The sequence below is a fragment of the Coenobita brevimanus genome, chromosome 23 (assembly GCF_032717465.1).
Source record: "Coenobita brevimanus isolate Jiangsu-jjx chromosome 23, ASM3271746v2, whole genome shotgun sequence".
NCBI classification, from domain to species: Eukaryota; Metazoa; Arthropoda; class Malacostraca; order Decapoda; family Coenobitidae; genus Coenobita; species Coenobita brevimanus.
In genome coordinates this window covers 20,645,392-20,664,613 of record NC_136976.1, presented here as the reverse complement: position 1 = coordinate 20,664,613, position 19,222 = coordinate 20,645,392, and positions in this window count along the sequence as shown.

The window sequence follows — 19,222 nt, the reverse complement described above, 5'->3', positions numbered from 1 at the left end:
ACCATAATTTAAGCCGCAGGTAAAAATTCAGGTCATCCATTGTTCTGTGTGCCACTACCTGCTGCGGGTGTGCATAAAAGACCTCTACCCTTCACGTTTCTGTCTCACTCTGTCTGAAGATGTAATATACGAAAGTACTCACTGTCGCTCCTTTCATTTCTCCTGTGGTTAGTTTGCATACATATCGGCTTGCGAGGGCCGATTACACTTGGTTCACAGACCACACACACATTCAAAGCCACTCCAACATTACAATTTACACTTAAAGGCACTTCTCACCCTACATACAATCTCTACTAGACAGCCTAAGCCACTTGGTAGGGATACATTGGATCGTCCCCACTTCGGTCGGGATAGGCCGGTCCTGCAGTGGACACTCAAACTGCTGATGAGATGAAATTATATATATATATATATATATATATATATATATATATATATATATATATATATATATATATATATATATATATATATATATATATATATATATATATATATATATATATATATATATATATATATATATATATATATATAAATATATATATATATATATATACAGTATACTGTAAATCCCTACGAAGTATTGGCAATAAACTTTCATTAAAGAAATGAAAAAGCTTTTGCAGATATTTCGAACCGGATCTCTCTTTCCTCAAGTGAGATGGATGTTGAGCAGTAAAAGTCTTAATTGTCCCAAAGTTAGATTAAATGCACCCTTTGTCTCGTCCTGGCGTTATCTGGTAACATAACTCACGCTAAAATCTGACCTTGTCCGCAGAATACGACATCAACCTCGGCAGCTCGAAAAGAATTATAAGAATTGGAATTTCCACAGAGTGTCACCAAGTTGAACTGGAAAACACTTACAAAGCGCTTACCATCGCCAACAAAATTTCTCTTATCAGACAGATACTTTTATTGTCTGATATAGCTATTTATGCGATCTTAGTACGCCCTGCAACACGATCTTTGAGTGTGCATGCCTTCATCAGCGCGAATAACATCTGTAATTTATTATTGGATCCGGATCCGGATCCACCTCCAAATCTAACTTTCTATTCCTTGACCCACTGCCCACCCGTTCACTACGTTGTATTGAAATGCGACAACAACTTTTTGAAGTATATTGTACACAAACAGACAAACAGACACGGGAAACAGACAAGCAGACACGGGAGAATATATAACCTCCGTTCAACTGCGTCGACAGAGGCAATAATGTGATGTTTTGAAACGTTTTGCTATGCCGAGTTTATTGTGCCATTTAGCATGTTTAATACCCTTGTCAGTATTCCACGCCAGAGATAATCATTGTTACTACAATACAGTCAGAGAAAAGGAATCCAATCTGACTCATCTTCGACCTCATAACTCTGACTCGTCCACTGCTCATTACTTATATATCTTAGCCAAGCTTCCAACATAGAAATCACCATACTTTTCTCTGTATCAGCTGTGTGCTCGATACTTCACATTCTGAACCTCAGCATTTCAGATGCAACAGAGCATTCTCCTTTGTGTATCTACCCTTGCTGTTCCCTTCACCCATATCCGTTCCCTCCGTCGTCCCTCCCCCAGGCATTTCCCTCACCTATATCCGTTCCCTACTTCGTTCCTGCCCCAGCCATATCCCCCTCTCTTCTCAGTTTCATCTCATCCCTCAGATACCGCCATTGGAGTGATCTGTGGTACTGTCTTCTTCTATATCTTTGAATAATCGAGCTGATGATTTTGTTCCCACTTCACATTTCTTTACAAAGTTGATTCGAATTAAATATTTGTTACTTCTATTTACTTCTGAATTACACCAACAGTTGGTTAAGTCAGACTGCGTATAGTAAATGAAAGCAGTAACAAAAACATATTAGGTCACAGCCAAGAGCAAAATTTGTCAATCAGTAGCATGTTTCTGATACTAAATTCATAATATAACAGTGTTCAGCGAGCGGTGTGTGTGTGTGTGTGTGTGTGTGTGTGTGTGTGTGTGTGTGTGTGTGTGTGTGTGTGTGTGTGTGTGTGTGTGTGTGTGTCACTGAAAACTCTGGTGGTGTCAATATCGAGGCGGACCCCAGCGGTCGTCTGCCGCCAAAATGCTCGTATATCCCTCCACCCACCTACCTCCATTGCCTCGCTCTCCCGTCCCCCCATCCTTCCTTTCTCTTTTTCCTCTTTCCCACAGTCGCTTTCTTCTCCTCGCTTTCTCTTTCACTGTTGCATTCTCTTTTTTCCTCCCTCGCTCTCCCATACTCATCTTCCTTCCCTTTGTCCCCCCCCCCCGCACTCTAACTCTTCCCCCTTCCCAGTCTACTTCTTTCCCTATGTTCGCTTTTTCTTCCTCAATATTCTCTCATCTCCACTTTCCCACCCCCCTCCGTTGCCTCTTTTTTCTCGCCTTTTCTTTTTCTCTCCACAATATCTCTCCTGCCTCCCACCCATGTTATCCTGCTCCAGCACATCCTTTACGACTTGATGTTACATAAAGTAATTTCGCATTGCTGCCACACAGTCCTCTATACAGTAATACCAGTTTTTGCTATATATTACTCTCCCAGCCTCTGGTCAGACTATCTTTTATCAAAACACTCTTGACTACCATATCCCTGTCTGACCATATTCATTGTCGTTCTGACAACGAGCTGTTTGAGAAAGAGATCAGACTCAAACAAAAAATAAAGATCTAACTTGACAGGTAAAGAAAAAGAGGACACCAATTGGGACACCGTCAGGAACATGCAGTATGCACTGAGGCCAAAGAGAACCCTAGGTAGATGAGAAGAGGCAAAGAAAAAGAAGTAAAATTGTCGTTGTGTTCTTTTTTTATAGATTGCCACAAGAAAAGGGAAAAGTTTGTATTGGAACGCAGACTACTGAGGCTATCCTCAACTGCAGTATTCTGAAGAATCTTTCTTATCATAACCCACATTGTAATAATTATTATGAGTTTCTTTAGCGATGCTCGTCTTGCAGGCTTCTGAAAAGACCTTCGGTATCATGATCAATCATCTTTTAGGATGTTTTTTAAGAAAAATTGCTGTTAATTCTTAAAATGACTCAAAAATTCACTTCATCCATACCTCTGCTCAGCACAACATTCCACGGCAAAGTCTGCTTACCACGAAAAATGCACTTATCAGCTAAGCGATTGTATAAGCATACGTGTGCGTCTGCATATGTGCGTACGTGCGTGTACTGTAGGTACACAAACAAAAAGATGATTCCCTAAGAAACAGAAAGATATGCTAGAAAACCATTGAAAGGCATGTACAGTGGGTCAGTGTATAGTGGTACAAAATAGGAGAGAGAGAGAGAGAGAGATTTTCAAAGGAATTTATACTCAGCCCATGAAGTCGGCTCAGTATTATGGCTTTGCAAGTGGCACTACGGTTCTTTACAAATTTCATCGTGTGTGTGTGTGTGTGTGTGTGTGTGTGTGTGTGTGTGTGTGTGTGTGTGTGTGTGTGATTATGCTAGTATCTATGGTTCTATTGTACACTAGATATTGGGCGTTGATTTGTTTATTTAGTTCAGTATGCAGTATTCGAATATGCAAGAAGACGACGACCCATTCCACCCATCCACTTGTTCAGTACTAAAGGCCGTATTCCCGTTCGCTTTTGATATTAAGCAACACCATTTCCTAAGATATTTATTCTGCGCATTGCACCTTAATGTCAGTTTGTATGTTCTTCACTAAATTAGGTTGATGCAAAGACTACACAGATATCATACAGAAGAAGTCCAAACATCAGAATAACCTACCAAAAGAATAAGGACGAGGAGATAAGAAATAAACAGATGAATACGGAGTGGAGATGTAAAGAATAACATAACGCTGAAATAAGATATATAATGAGAGGAAGGATGGTAAAGGAGAATGCGTGAAGACTAACGGGCATAGAAGGAGACAAGAGAAGAAAAGGGACTGTGGAAAAAATTATAGTTCTAGATGATAGGTGAAATAAAGTATCGGACATTGGCAAGGAAATGGACCACACAACGTAATTGAAATGAACTGAAAAGGGTTATCAAGAGTTGTTAAAAGAATAGTAGCAAGATATGAAAATGGCAGTAAAGAGCCAAATACTGTACTGTACAACATAATGAGAAATGGGAAAACTCTGGAGGGAGAGAAGCAAAATTAGAACAATGTTATTGTGAAAATGGCAACGAACTAAAAACATGGTTAGAAGGGGCAATTTATAGTGGAGAGAGAGAGAGGTGGGAGCAAGTGTGGTAATGACGATCTAATTTACCTGGCTGAGTGTTGTCCGCGTGAGAGGGATGGCCAGTGAAATAATATATGAAGGGGATAGCACATCACCTGTCCCAGTAATCGGCACGTTTCTAGCTAATGCTCTCACGCATGTTATCTCATCCTTGTCCTTAGTCATCTCGTAGCACTATTCTGGGCAGTATTACAGAGGAATATTGGAAATTTGCTGCGAGCCTGCCTTAATGACTCGTACAGGTGGTAAGCGATACTCCTAAGCCTTCTTCTCTTTGGCGTCTTACAGATTACACTGATAGCCTGTTGACTGCCGATGTCCTGAAAAATCTCTGTAATTAACCTTTTCACTGCTTAATTTGGTTGTTTGTTCCGGGACCACCACAAGATATGTTTTGCTTAAGAGAAGTTGAAAGAATCAGAAAGCTGCAAAATTTCTCAAGTAATCATTTCTTTCGTTGTGGCAAGTCTGGAAACATAGTATGGCTAATAGTCGAGAGAAATAATAGCAGTCAACACACACACACACACACACACACACACACACACACACACACACACACACACACACACAAAGTATCGATCTATCTATCCATCTATCCATCTATAGATAGATAGACAGATAGATTTTATGCAAGAAAGAAGGAACCAAAGGCCAGAAGCCCGCAAACCGTTCCTTCCGAGAAAAAACAAAAACAATAGAAAAAAGAACCAAATTCAAGATCCGTTCATGTCGAGATACCTGGACATACCGCTTTTGAAAGACTGGAGATCGTAGGAAGTAGGAAATACAGAGGGAGACAGTTCCAGAGTTGACCTGTTGCATAAATGAAAGACTGGGAGTAACGGTTAACTCGTGCATTAGAGAGTTGGACAGAAAAGGGATGAGAGTTTGTAGCAAGACGGGTGCTACCACCGGTCATAGGGCAGGAGGGATGCAAGCAGAAAGTTCAGGGGAGCAGTGACCATGGAAGTAACGATAGAAAAGAGATAAAGACGCAACAGTGCGGCGAAGAGACAGAGGTTGAAGGGAGCCAGTAAGAGGAGGAGAGTTGATAAGACGAAAAGCCTTTGACTCCACCCTATTAAGAAGAGCTGTATGTGGGGAGCCTCCCCACACATGAGAGTTGTACTCTAAATAAATAAAACCCGTGTAAAAAAAATCCGTGTAGAAAGTCAACAACTGTGCAGGGGTAAAGAAGGTACGGAGTCGGCTTAGCGCACCTAATCTCTTGGAAGCAGATTTTACAAGAGATGCAATATGATCTTTCCAAAATAAGTCCCGAGTGAATGAAACCCTAAGCATATTTAAGCATGATGCAGGATTGAGCTGGATATTATTAAACATTAGTGGGTACTCCTGTGGAAGAGTGTGTCTGGTTGATAGGTATAAAAACTGAGTTTTTGATGCATTAAAAACAACGAGATTATTTTTACCCCAGTCAGAGATACGAGCCAAGTCAGACTTTAGGTGTGCCATAGCCTCATTTGTTGAAGTAACTGCTGAGATGGACGTCGCGGAAACCGAATGGAAAGATGAAGAGTGGAATCATCAGCATACGTGTGGATAGGGCTAGATGTACAGCTTAGAAGGTCAGTGATGAATAAAAGGAAGGGAGTTGGTGATAGGACAGAGCCCTAAGGAACACCACTGTTGATAGATCTAGGAGAAGAACGATGGCCGTCTACAACAGCGGCTATAGAATGACCAGAAAGGAAGCTATAGATGAAGGCACAGATAGAAGGATAGAAACCGTAAGAGGGCAGTTTGGAAATTAAAGATTATGCCAGACTCGATTGAAAGCCTTTGAGATGTCAAGTGCAATGGCAAAGCTTTCGCCAAAGTCCCGAAAGGAGGATGACCAGGAGTCTGAAAGGTAGAAGAGAAGATCGCCAGCAGAGTGCCCCTGACGGAACCCACACTGACAATCAGAAACAAGGTTGTGATAGGAAAGATGCTTTTAAATTTTTCTGTTAAGAATAGACTCGAAAACCTTAGAGACACCGGATGTTAAAGCAATTGGACGATAGTTAGAGGGTTGGGAATGGTCACCCTTCTTTGGGGCTGGTTGACTGAGAGCAAACTTCCATCAAGAAGGAAAAGTACACATTGACAGACAAAGGCGAAAGAGTTTACCTAGGCAGGGTGTAAGTACAGAAACACACTTCTTGAGGACAACAGGAGGGACTCCATCAGGCCCATATGTCTTGTTAGTATTGAGGCCAGTGATGGCAGAAAATACATCAGCTGAAGAAATTTTAATGTCAGCCATGAGGAATTCTGAGGGGGAAAGTGATGAAGGAACAGCACCAGAATCGTCTAAGGTGGAATTGGAGGAGAAAGTCTGAGTGAAGAAATATGCTTTATCAGTAGAAGAAATAGCTTCAGAGCCATCAGAATAGAAAAGAGGAGGGAAGGATGATGAGGTAAAGTTATTAGAAAGGTTTTTGGCAAGGTGCCAGAAGGAGTGGGAAGAATTCGAGATGGAGAGTTGAGACCATTTAGTACGGGTGAAATTATTTTTAGCAGAGCGAAGAACAGCCTTAGCACGATTCCGGGCAGAATTCAGGGGTGGGTTGGCTTCGGTACCTTTTTGCAGACAGCACTAGAACAAGCGTGATTAAACCAAGGCTTTCTTGCATTAGACAAAGGTTATGTGAAGGGAATGTATGCTTCCATGCCCAAGAGAATAACCTCCGTAATGCGCAAGGCACACTCAGATGACTCCCGGCCATGGAAGCAATAATCATTCCATGGAAAATCAGAGAAGTACTGCCTGATGGCCTCCCAATCTGCAGCTCCAAAGTGCCACGGATGACGTTTTTTTCGAGGGTCCGCAGGCTGTACTGGAGCAATAGGACAGGTTAAGGTAATAAGGTTGTGATTGGAGAAGCCCAACGGAGAGGACAGATTAACAGTGTAAGCAGAAGGATTAGTTGTAAGGAAGAGGTCAAGTAAGTTGGAGCTCTCTCCAGGGCGGTCAGGGATACGAGTAGGGTGCTGCACAAGCTGCTGTAGATCATTAAGGATAGTAAAGATGTATTCTTGTTCACCAGGTGAATCAGTGGAAGGAGAGGAGAGCCAAAGGTGGTGATGAACATTGAAATCTCCTAGAATGGAGATTTCAGAGAAAGGAGAAATGGACAGAATGTGTCCCATTGTAGAAGTAAGATAGTCAAAGAATTTTTCATAGTCAGTAGAATTAGGAGGTAAGTAAACAGTGTAGATATACTTAGTCAGAGAATGACAAGAAAGCCGAAGCCAGAGAGTAAAGAATTCAGAAGAATCAAGTTCAGGAACACGAGAGCGAGATAAGTCGTTGTGTACATATACACAACAGCCACCTTTGGCTTTGAAATGAGTATAGAGAAAGTAGGAGGAATCAGAAAAGGGTTTGCTGTCAGTTGCTTCAGACAGCTGAATCTCTATCAAGAAGGAAAGGTGAGGTTTAAAGGAGGAGAGGTGGTGTTCGACAGAGGGAAAGTTAGAGGAAAGGCCGCGAATGCTGCAGAAATGAAGAAGTTAGTCAGACAGTGGTTCCAGGCAGCTCAAAGAGTCGTCACCGGGAGATGGGCGGATGGTATGGGAATTTATGGTTCCCCCCCACATGGGGACTCCGAGGCATGATTTATTAACGCCATATTTTTTAATTTTGAAATGGTAGTGTAGTGTGCATATATATATATATATATATATATATATATATATATATATATACCGGTATTGTATGTATAGATAAACAGTATATATGTATATCTATCTATATATGTATATATATGTATCGACAGAAAGATAGATCAGCGTTTGAAAAGTTCCGGTTATGTTGTTTGCAGATGATCCTGTATTGTTAATTGAAGACGAAGGGGAACTGCAAAGCCTGTTGAATGAGTTTGGGAGAGTGTATAAGAAACGAAATCTAAAGGTAAATTTAGGAAGGTAAAGAAAAAAGTATGGTCTTTGAGAGAAATGTATTCCTGCGCAGTGAAGTTGGATGATGAGGAAATGGAAAATGTGAGTGCATTTAAGCACTTTGGTAGTGTGATGAATAGGAATGGAAGTCTGGATGACGGAGTGCTTGAAAGAGTACAGCATGAGAGAAAAGTTGCTGATTCTTTGAAAACAGTGATAAAGTATAGGGAAGTGGGCAAGGAGATAAAAAAGACCCTCCAGGACATTGTGACACCAACTCTAACATATGGAAGCGAAACTTGGAGCTTGTTGGAAGGACACAAGTCAAGAGTGAGAGCAGTGGAGTTGTATGCGAGAAGCATGTGGAGTTACATGGGGAGACAGAATGACAAATGAGGAAGTGAAGGAGCGTTGTGGTGTGGATGTGAGGGAAAGCAGTAGGAGAAATACACTGAGGTGGTTTGGCCATATGGAAAGAATGGAGAGCAAGAGACTAACAAGGATAGGATGTGATTGAGGTGGAGGGGGAGAGAGGGAGTGGGAGGCCGAGGTTGAGAGTGAGGGACGGAATGAAGAGGCATATGAGAGAGGGGTATCTGAGCTCGGGGGAGGGCAGCGAAATGGCTGGAGACAGGGCGACGTGGAGGCGATTTGTTTGTGGCCACCCCTTACGGGATTAAGGTATCTGGCAAGAGAGAGAGAGAGAATCAGCGTTAGCCAGTCCCTTGAGCCCCGCCCCTTGGCCCCGCCCACTCACCCATCGGCCCGAGTAGTTCTGGGAGGTGAGGGAAGACATTCTTGCCGTGCCAGCGTCAGCTAAAATATGACAGGCGCTTTCGCTAATCGAAGCAACAAAATTACAATATGGTTATGATAATGTGGTAACTTACCAGACATGACAGAGAAATGACTTGGTATGTTTAATAGTAACAGCGGCACAGCTGGAATGTGTTATTGCTAAGCTCCAAACTTTCTTGGCGCCAAAACTCGGCTGCAGTCGCGGGAGGAAGTGGGTTGGTTCTCTTCAAACTGATTTTGATTCATTTACAAAATTTTCGTGCTTCCTTTGTCATACAGAAATGAATTCAAAGTAAAAGTAAAAAAATACGATACTATTTCGTGGTAAAGCCCATTATTCTATCAATAAGAAGAATAATTATATCAGCCAATCAGCAACGAGTAGAGCTGGAAGAGGGCGGGGCACAAGAGACTGGCTAACGCTACCCGTATAGTTCAGTACAGAAATACTGCATCCTTGCTAAAAACAGTGCTACTGTAAAGAAGCTTTAAGTACAGGGGACGAATAATGGACGAACAGAAGAGTGGCTAATTTTCGTTCATCATACCGACGAAACTCTCCTACTTTGTATTTTCGCTGTTTCTGGAGCTTGCCTATTCCATTTAAGTGAACGGGATTCAGTTGAAGGTAAAACCATTTTTTTTTTTTTTACATGGTACAAGAAATGTAATCATACTGCAGTTTTTGCTCAGTATAATAATAATCAGCTTACCATTTGGGGAAAAGGATGATCATGAGGTAAAGGATAAAGTCAAGAAGAACATCGATGACGATTTGGCTTTATTATTGCTATTACTTTCTTCATGACTGAAGAGACTTTTCAGACTGGGGGGATTAATTAATTAAAGCTTTCATTCATTCAAGTGGTCTGCCCAACACTGAATATCAGCAATACAGCACAAATGACGTACTGCTTAAAACGGTTAACAATAGGGTTCACCGTTTACTTCACACACACACACACACACACACACACACACACACACACGCACACACACAAACAAACAAACAAACAAACACACACACATCAATGCTATGTTGTTATCAGATAATGTTACTTACTTGCATTGCAGTTTTTCCATGCTGCATGGTGGTCCATCTCATATTTTCCTGTTGGCCGCTGCTGAATAGATTAGAGGACGGGGGAGAGCTATCTTGCTTTACTATTCTTGTCTTCATCTCACAGAATTATTAGAGTCATAGTCTTCTCTGTAACAATCAGTCCCGAAAGAACCATTAGGTCTATTGCTGTTTACTTTCCTTTGTATTCTTCCGTAATATATTGTTCACTCGTGCGTCCTTTTACACGCACACGCGGTAACATCTACTGCTAAGTATCTAACATTAACTATAACAACGAACGTTTATCTTCATTACCTTCCACTCCCCGCGTCGCTATTTGCATGGCTGAGCGTATAATCGGCTCAGGTGCCGTGTGGAACGAAATGGCATTAGGGCTATAACCGGGTATTAGTATGCGGCTCAGAGAAAGGCTGTGTTTTTAAATCACGCCTCCTGTTTACCCGCATAGGGGCTGGTTGTAAATACATGCTGTGCTATTCTCTTTGTTTAGAGTTACGGGAGGAAATGGATGTCTGTTTCCTAGATGGAGTTAAATGGATGGAAACCTACTGTCAGGAGGTGTAAAATATTCCTTTTGGTCGGGACAACTCTAGTATCTATTCCAGCTAATGCCAGACAACTTTAATCATTTGTGAGTGAGCATAGATGCCTGAGAGTGGTAATATTGGTGTCGTAAACTCTCTCAAGGTTCAGAAAACGCGAATATTATATTTCAACTAACGCCAAACGATTAAATTTAGCTGAGAGTGGATCACTGGCCCCTGGGCGTTAAATGCATGTTACAGAGACAGGGAAATAAAATGGGAATATGCACTAGACATTTGCCTCACAGCGTACCAGTGGAAGAAAAATCGGTATAGTTAAAAAAAAAAAAAAAAAAAAACATTACCAACATTCCCAAGGGAATGCAGGATGATCAGAAAAAAAGCTCTAGTACTCAAAAATTATTGTCTCCATCCCATCTCGAGAAAGGTGGCAAACTCTGCAGATTTGATTTGATTTAATTCATTTAACTGAATATGTGTTTATATGGCTTTATTTTTTACCGCATAAAGGCAGAGAAAAGGCCTACACCCAAAAAATAAACTAAAATGTCTGGGGTATTTGCTCACGGAATTATTGTACCAAATGTGAAGTGAGCTGGTGAGGATATGAAGGAACGGCACAAAACTGAAATGTGCTTGGAAGAAAGAAAGGAGGAAGAATCGCTTTACGTGAAGTTTGGTACAACAGTGAGTCCATTGATAAAAGAGGTGAAGGAATGGCAAAACATGCGTAAACCATCTCTACTATGATGACGCTGACTCGACCAAAATGGTATAGGTAATCATAAGTCAACAAGGCGCACTGTTGCTGTTCACGTTTTCTTCTTAGGGCAAATAGTAATGAATGAGACTTTAACCTGTTGGATAAAATTCATGCCTGTGAGATACTGATTATAATAGCAGGTCCACACATAAAGGAAAAGTGAGTCGAGAACATTTTCAAACTGCTCGTCCACTTTTTCAAAGAACAAAAAAGGGAAAATATAAAGATATTTTTTCTGGTTGAGTGTATTTTTACTCTTAACAGTTTTTCCGCCTACTTAGGAAAGATCCCTGGTAATTAAAGAGATAATGAAACCTATATTTAGTCCACAGTTCGAAAATGTAGCCTAAAGCTAATTAATCACCTGGCGGTGTAAAGAGCGACGAGGTCAAGAGGATGAGAAAACTGATGAAGTGAAGGTGTGAAATCAGAATGCTGAAGAACACACTAGTCATAATGACCTCACTCTACTGGAGAAGTCAATATTATGAGATAACTGATGAAGGCTGTGAGATCAGAACATTGAAGGACACATTATTCATTACCCATGCTATTATGCCTGAACATAATATATGTTAGTATATATGAAGTTATAATATCGAGGATATTTCGTAGCACTTTACTGAATGAATAAGAGTGCTGTGGATCGCAGAGAAAGAGGAAAATGAAGTGAAAGAAGAGAGAGAGGCAAGGGGGTACGAGAGGAGAGATATGCAGTGTGGTGCCGGCCATTCCTCTCAGCAACTCGTGATTAAAATGGAACTTTCAGCGGATATGGCTACATAGCGCCAGTTCAGGTAAAAAAAAATAATAATAATAATTCGAATTGGAAATTGACCACCCTGTCCCATTTACAAGGCGCAGCAAAGGCTGGGACAGACGGAATTCACAGAGACTCTTGCTCCTACCTGCATCCAGAAAGGGGAAGGGGACATTCTCTCAAGCAATCATACTGTATTCTACTGAAGAAGGTGCAGCGGGTGTGGCCCCAGAGAATACCCATAAAGCAAGGTCGGACCCCTAGCTACGTGCATACCACTTCATTTCCCGGAAGAGTTTCTGAAGCTGGCAAGCCAGATCACAGACTGTCAGCTGCAGTTGTAATGCTCTTGAAGTTAATCCTTGACCTGTACCAAGCTCAACGGTGCACCATGATCACTAGAAATAACCCCCAGCGCGTTATGGTCATGGTACGAGTGATCAGCGACCCTGAGTATCTACTGTATACAGACTTTGTGTGGACATATGCTTGCGTCAGTAAGTAGGATACTGCTGCACAAAAGTGGTTACGAGCCACAGAAGGAGTTACAGCCATTTCCCAATGACTGGACTGAGAGTCAGACTTCTTTGTTGCACTCTTACTAGTATTATTGTTTTCCTATTATGACTGCTGGATCAGTTTAGACAAGTCACCAAGGTATCATTTACTTTTTTCTTTCATATGATGGTGACGTGTCCACTTTTACTGTGTTGTGGGCGTCGGAACTCCTTCCAAGCCCTGACCAATCATGATATATATTAATCATATTTAAATTATACCTCCATACATGTATATTTAGCTGAGAAAAGGTTAGTAATTGGTACATGTTTCTAGTTGTCTGTTACTGCTTGAGTTACGTGCGTATTATGGCTTTGTCACGTCAGTATTTGCGGACGTGAGATTGGCGTCGCGTCCCTTTACGAGCGTCCGCATATCTGTACCGTTACATCAGAAGAACCAGTTGTTTAAAAGCGTTCATATAGAAAACGCATTCACCTCAATCTTTGACTGGTAAAATTAATAACAAGAGAGCCTCTTCCTTCGGCCAGCTAAGTTAAGCTGTATTAACTGCTTCCCAGTATTAGCTTGTTATAGGACACTAGAATACCGTAAATTTATGACTGATTCTGGTTTTGCACTGTATGTTACCTTATGGTGCCAGGACGGCAGCATATTATCTTATGCAGCTGATGCCATCTTAACATATTTTTACAACATAATATGCGTAACTCTGAAAGTCCGATGATTGTATCTTACTGATCCCATTTGAGAATAAGACTCACCTTCGTCCTGACCCTGTTGCCTTTGTACATAGGAGGTTGGCAGAGATAAACCAAAGGTTCATTGATCTGTTTAGTAATATGTATCTGAGCAAAAAAGTCCATAATACTCATTAGGCCGCGCTTTAACTCCTTTGGTTGGTCACGATATATTAAGACTCACGGTCGGGAAAATAATATTCATAAAATTCTAGTTCCAGTAAATGTTAGACCATTTTATTCAGCTATGTGAGTCGTAGGAGTTTAAAGAGCTAGTAATGTCACCACCCTTTCAGTCCGATGATGTATTATATATTTTGCTCATGCTGTCTCTTGACGATGTTATTTTGTTTGGAGGAGGTCTCGTGCAGTGAAATACAAGTATACTCGTATGAGAGAGGGCTATACCTATCCTTTCATGTTCAACAAGTCTTGTAGCATCAATTTAAAAAAAACAAAAAAAAACACAAGTTTATCAGAATGAAGGGGTTAGCTGTATTACAATAGAACCAGCTACTTGTAGTATTCTATTACCACAAACACCATACAATTTTATCCTGCCAAGATCACGCCAGAGAAGCCTGGGACTGTTTTATAATAAAAATGTCACAACTAATAGGGTCCAGGAAACTGGTACAAGGTCAATGACACCACCAGTGGCGGAATGACGGGCTGTGGCGAAACATGAGACAACGGCGGCAATACAAATGGAGGGTTAGTGAGGAGTGGGATGAAGAAGTTCGTTAACGGAGGATGAGAAGGGATGGGAATGGAGGGTAGGGGGGAAGGCAGGGGAGAAGAGAGGTGGGATTCAGCTCAGTCTGCCCCTTGTCACTGTTGGATTTATATACAAAGAGAAAGAACTCGACCTTAACCTTGAAGATGACTGTGGATTGTATCACTGTAGAGCTTTGAAAATTAAGTAGAAAATAATTTACTCTCATATTCGTCTCTGAATTTACGGTATATCCCAATAACCACATGGTGTAGGTTCGTGTGACTGTCATAATATTATGTTAGGTTAACATGCCTTCATGTCAATATGCAGTGAATGATTCAATTGTAAAGAATCATAGCTACATGCTAGCTCTGTGTTATAAAACTGTTGTAAGGTTAAAACAACCATGACCGTGTATGAGATTTTATCACACACACACACACACACACACACACACACACACACACACACACACACACACACACACACACACACACACACACACACACACACGCACGCACGCAAGCGCGCGACATTCACTCTGGCTTCACGTGGTTGAAAATATTGATCGAATTAGAACCTCGATATATGTGAATGTCTGTAATTGCCGTTTTCTGAAAGGAAATACAGATATTGAGAAAGTGATGATCTCTGGAGGCCTTGACAGATCACAACTTCGCTGTTATCTGTTCTCTCACTCAAGATACTTCATCCTCCTTTATTTATTATTATTATTTTTTTTGCCTCGATTCTTCTTCCTTTATATTTAAATTCTACCCTCCGAGGACGTATTTTTCATTTTTTTATTTTTCCTACCTCACTTACTGGAGAGGTTACGTATAGCCGTCTATTACTACATGCAAAAACAAATATGAAAAATGTTTGGTGGCAACAAAAATATGGTTTAGAAAAATTATCTAAGTATCAGTCGATAAGCTTGCCCAGCGAACAGGAATGTGCAACGTAAGGCGACTCCTCCAGTGCAGCTGCAGTATCGACTAATATCTGAAAAGCCCCAAGAGACTTACGTCCTGTGTTACTTCCCTCACGCCACCATCCATCTCAGCCCCTTTAACACTTAGATGACGTAGTGATTATTTTTATTTTGGTCTTTTCAGAATATTTTGTGAACTTCAGAATTGATTTTTCGAACTCTTCAAGTGACGTACAGTATTTATTTACTCGTTTTTTTTTAGGGAGTTTTCTGATAAGGATTGTAATCATCTAGTATCAACATAAAACAAGTCGGATTAAATGGGATTACCGCTTCACCCCGATGGCATGTCAAATTTTCCTTTACTTCTCCCGCAAAACGATTATGTTCACCTTTGAAGAGACTTTTCTAACTGAAGGAGCACGATAATCTGTGTCCTTCATTAAGCCATTTATATTTATAATCTGTTCAGTGGGGAATAAAAATATCTAGTGATGGCAATAATATAATAAAACATATTTCGCTGAACAGGCGGCGTTGACTCCTTCGGCATTATCCAGACAGCAAGGACGACTTCTGGTAAGATGTGAAAGTAAAATTTATACGAACGTAGACCCTTCCATACCGTTACGTATGTTCAAATATTGTTATTGCAGTCACGGCGTGGTTTTATTCAGTTTAGGACATAACAGTTAAAAAGGGGTTAAAACACACACACACACACACACACACACACACACACACACACACACACACACACACCTATCTCCTCCTGACCGAAAAATGTGAATAAAATAGTCTGAAGCAGGTAAGAATTAAGTAAAAGAAAACCTCATCATAGTGAAGAGGTAACTGCACTCTTTTTTTTTTCTAACTTAACTCTTTGACAGTAAACTACAGACTTCGCACTGCATTTCAGACATAACTGCAGATCCTTTTTTACATTGCTAAAAGGAAACCCAGGGCACTGCAGTTATTAAAACCATGATCTTAATCTTTTTTGAGTGAAAACATAGAAATGCATACCAGACTTCAGTCTACTATGGACGATTACATTCAGCTCACAGAAACCTCCTGCCTGTGGTGGATTAACTTTTCCAGTCCGGTGACGTAGTTTTTAAATTTTATTCTGACGATTTTAATCAACTTTACGAATAATCTGTCGAAGTGAAGCGGTAAATGAGAGCAATATGTAACTCCTCGTCGAAAAATCTCTACAAACCTGAATAAGCGGTTCGGTGATACCAAGATCACAATTAATAATGTACGTCATAGTACTAGGGAAGCTACTATAAGGTCAAAGAAAATGGATGGACCCGTCAATGTACTGCTTATTGATGCACCTCACTGCTGTTTAGTGTACTTACATAGCGTTCGCATGGTCAGGGCAACGCTAGTATTCTCGTTCAGTTACCATCAAACAACTTTATTTAGGAGAGTGTTAGTAATAGGAGTCTGAGAGAGTTGATATTGTCACCTGTAACCCTGTCATTAATATGAATAATATAGTATTCTATTTCAGTTAACGCTGGACGATTCTGTTCAGCTAAAAGTGAGTCCTAAGAGCCTGTGTGATGAAGCAAAAGTGTCCCCGTACAATACACACACAAAAAAAATCATAGTTTCCGCTGTGGGAGTAATGTTTATCATCCTCTTCACAACTGTAACACCCTTTTATTTATGCTACCTCCAGATGATGTTAGGTATCTTAGTCGTACTGTATATTTGACTTCTCCAGCTCGAAAAATGCTTGGAGCTAGATAAGATCGTCTGATAATAGTAAGAATGGAAAAAAAAAAAAAAAAAAAAACAGCAGACCAGTGTTACAGAATCCCTTACACATGAATTCTGGCAGCTTCAACTGTTGAGGGTGGGATTTAGGTAACATCCACGACCCTATATGCAAAATGCTCCAATAATGTTATTCTATTCCCATCGAACATCCAATCCATTCATCGCGTTTTGTTCCTGGTGGATTTATTTTGTAATTTGGTAACTTTGTTGCTTTCGAGCCCCCACTCTTCTCTCTCTCTCTCTCTCTCTCTCTCTCGTTTTCCATATTTCAGGTGCACTGGTACTCCAGTCTCCCGGCCCTGGACTCGTCCATAACTTTCCGTGCTATCATAACCCACCAAAACCGAAAGAACGGCTGAAGAAAATACTTAACAGTTTTAACAGCGATAAATTTTCTGCTTCCCCCAGGAACAACATGCTTGCGTTGTGTCACTTTTAAACTCTGCAGGTAAAGAAAATAGTGGGTGTTACTTAAATTGATTCTTTTTGCATACGAATATGTTGCTGAAAAAAGCCACAAAGCGCCAAATGGACCACTAAAACTAAGTTATCTCGCGAACACTGAAAGCAACAGTGAATCTATACACATCGTTAGGAAGCTAGAATTTTATTAGCAAGCACTGTTTCTCGAATACTTTCACACTTTCATGTCTGGACGCCTGAAATTTAATTAAGATGGAAAAAGGTGTGCAGTTGGTGGTGTGGTTTGTGAAAAGAAACTGGACGTAAGTAATGGCTTTGAGTGAGACGAAGAATAAGACCTAATAGGAAGTACAATACTGATGAGGGAGGAGTTATAGAACAATGTAACTGAGCACAAAGAGGTTCGTGCATGGTTGATGTGGGTTACAACGAAAGTTAACAAAGAGAGGTAAATGACAGTGCATTTGAATCAGGCAGTGAAATGAGCACAAAGGAAAGGGATGAAATTTGGGAATAAATGAGAGAGTATCGTTGAAGTTATCAGGAGAGGGAACAAGTAAGGATTGTGGGGATTTGAAGAAAACCAAAAACAGGGGATTACTTAGAGCATTGGGTGCCAGAGGAAAATGAGAACAGAGATTTACTCATACACCTATGTGAAGAAAGACGGATGTTGAATAGAAACAGGTGATTTAGGAAAAAAATCACCCATTCTTATCGATAAATGAGTCGAGTGGATGGACAGCAGAAAATGTGTTGTGGACAAGACTGTGATGAAAGTTGCTTGATGTTAATATTCTAAGTTGTCATTTTATGAGATAAAGCACAGTGACTACAATATTTCCCATAAGGGCTGCACGTAATAGCAGTATTTTGGTTTCTGTTCTAAACTTATAACAGATGGATGCCTGCACTCTGCCTCGCAGTCATAGATGGAGGGGAATTCGGTAAAGAAAGTGTCGCTCGTCAGCAGCCAGTACATGAAAACAGTGCAGCAAATTTGCCTGCTGTTAGTTTCCTTCCTCTGTGGTATTGGCAGACGGCGTTGGTGTTCGCAGTGACGGGGTACCACCAGGAATAGTTTGGGGAAGACTTACGGGAGTGCGGTAGTAGAGGATGTGGAAGAGGAGGCGAGCGGTTCAAATATATATATATATATATATATATATATATATATATATATATATATATATATATATATATATATATATATATATATATATATATATTATATATATATATATATATTGACCACAGGAGAAATGGAAATAGAGATAGCAAGTACTTTCGTATATTACTTCTTCAGACAGAATGACAGAAATGTAAGGGTGCAGGACTTATAAAGACACCTGCAGCAGGGAGGACCACACAAAACAAAGGAAGATATCACGTTTTTACTCGATAAGAATAAAACAAAGATGGGAGAAAAGGCTCTCTGCACCCTTTTAATATTCTTAAACCACAAAACACTGGCGTTTCCTGGGGAGTCAAACCTTCTCATATTTTTCTGCACCTCTTCGTGGGGAAGGACTGATCTGACCCTGGCGAGGTGCTGTCCACCAGAAGGGGATGCCGGTTCCATACATAGTATATGTTCTGTTACGTACTTGCAGGGCTGCCCGGCAGAAAGAGTTGCTTACCTGTGGGCTAGTTGTCTGCATGGCTAGATATACCGGACCTATTAAGCAACAGCAACAACAACAGCGACTTTCTAGAGTTGATTATTGCTCATGGTGTAGATGGCTTTTTCGCTTTTATTGCCAGTGCTTTGCAGTTTGCACTTACTAATATCTGCCGTGTTAGCAACCTTTGATTCTGACTTAATTTTCAATATCTTTAAAGATTAGGCAGACTCTACCAATCGTCCAATCTAAGGCATCACCAGATCTAGATATTAAAATAGCCTATACGAGCTCGACCCTTAGACTCAGAGCTCATGCAACACGAGATGAGTATGCCAACTACCAAGTTGCCCCAGTCTCTCTCTCTCTCTCTCTCTCTCT